The following is a 1880-nucleotide window of genomic DNA, read 5'->3' on the forward strand; positions in this document are numbered from 1 at the left end:
AAAAGGCTCGGGCACCTCAATTATCCCTTCAGCTTAGATGTATTATGAGCACTAAAAGATCTCCCTGAATTAATGGAAAACGTCCTTTCCCCTCAAGTAAGTTCAACCGAAGCCCTATTAACGCTACAACCCACCGCAACAAACATCGCAGCTTGCCTGCGGAATCACATAACTTGATGAGTGCGCAACCGCTCATGGCCGTTTAACTCTACTCCACCCAGTGTGGTAAAACACACAGTTACTACAACCAGCCACACCTGATTGTACATGCGTCTATCCCAGCCCATATCTAGCTAAACACTGTTTGCATTACCTGTTTTTACGCCTTTGCTTTCTCTTTCGTTAGGTTAACAGGCATTTCCAATGTCGCACATAGCACTTTGGAGACCCGGTCCCGCTTCTGTAAACAATTTCCGGAATGTCTCAGTCTTCAAAAGAACTTGACACTGGTGTTTTTCTGAGGGGCTTCTACACCGACCACACCAATGATTCTCATCCACAAGGATCCTCGGCCAAACCATAAAACCTGCGACCTCAGATCGGATTTGTTCTACCTCTGTGGATTTCCTTGGTTAACTTGAGAACATTCTCGCTGCTGGAAGAACTGCACATTCCAGCCAAACGACCTAAAAAATGACGGCCGTTATTGGGCTATCCAGAAACTGAAGCATATCAGGGCACTGGCGGCACGGCACTTCTATATCCAGCTTGCTCACACCCACAACTATTCCCTTCTTACTCTTGAACGTACCCTGTCACCCACAGTATCCATTAAATACATATGCGGGCAAACTCCTGACCTGGGCCCAGCCGCCTCAAGGATGCGTTCATTCTAATTTGCTGAACCTTTCGTTTATGACTAGCCATTTTGGTGGGTTCCGGTCTATGATGCCCACGAATTCAATAATTTTCTCAACAGTTCACGTTTTAACCTGTATTCTTACCAACTCACTCTTCCAAGGAACAGTTACACCCGACTCTACCATAACAGTGACATTAGCAACTCTCAACAGTTTCACCGTACACTATGACTCTGAGGTTCCTGCTGCCATTTACCGGAGTCGGCGATCCCTGCGCTTCTTTAGCCCCAATCGCGCCCATCATGAGCACGGCTAAGAGCCCAACAGTCCATGGCCACACGGCCTCAGCCGTGGTTTCAGGTTGTGGTTCAGATTAACCGACTGGGTCACGTCAACTCTGCTACTTCTCTAAATCAATTGTTCTGGTTCCTCATTTTCCGCAATTTGCAACTTTTCTCGTGTGTAAAGCAGGATGCCCTTTGTCTTACCCTCCCCTTTTAGTTTATTTTCCCGAAACATTCAAATTCTAACGATCTGATTCTGCTTTAGCTCGATACGCACCGGTAACCGTGTTCCATTTCTCGTAACGGTTTAGAGGTGACCGCGCCTACATCATATAATGCCCAATGTAACACCGCCCGCCTTTCGTGCAATCCACAGTGTCAACAAATCTTGCAAGACTTGCTTTGTGTTGACTGTATGATTACGCTCATGCCTGATAGTGCGGCGCCAACCAGATGGAAATGAACGCCATCATTGTATCAAACGGTTTTTGTGCTACTCATAATCGATGGTCTTCTGAGCTTTATATTCTTTACCAATACATGACCCCTATCATGATATCTGTGAAGATAAATCAGAACTGCGTGAATGCAGTCTGCGGTCTGGGCCCTTCCCTGCAAAATGTTGGTTTACGATTTATTGCTGTGAATGTCCTGCTCCTGAATGAAGACGCCATAGTCGTTAATCACGCGAATTCGCCTGCGCCAATTTCACTTGCCTGGTCCCACACATGCACAACTATTAAGTCTGCTAACCAACTTAGTCATTCAACTTTCGGCTCCTCACCCGCGGAGGAAG

This window comes from Opisthorchis viverrini (genome assembly GCF_000715545.1).
Source record: "Opisthorchis viverrini unplaced genomic scaffold opera_v5_86, whole genome shotgun sequence".
NCBI classification, from domain to species: Eukaryota; Metazoa; Platyhelminthes; class Trematoda; order Opisthorchiida; family Opisthorchiidae; genus Opisthorchis; species Opisthorchis viverrini.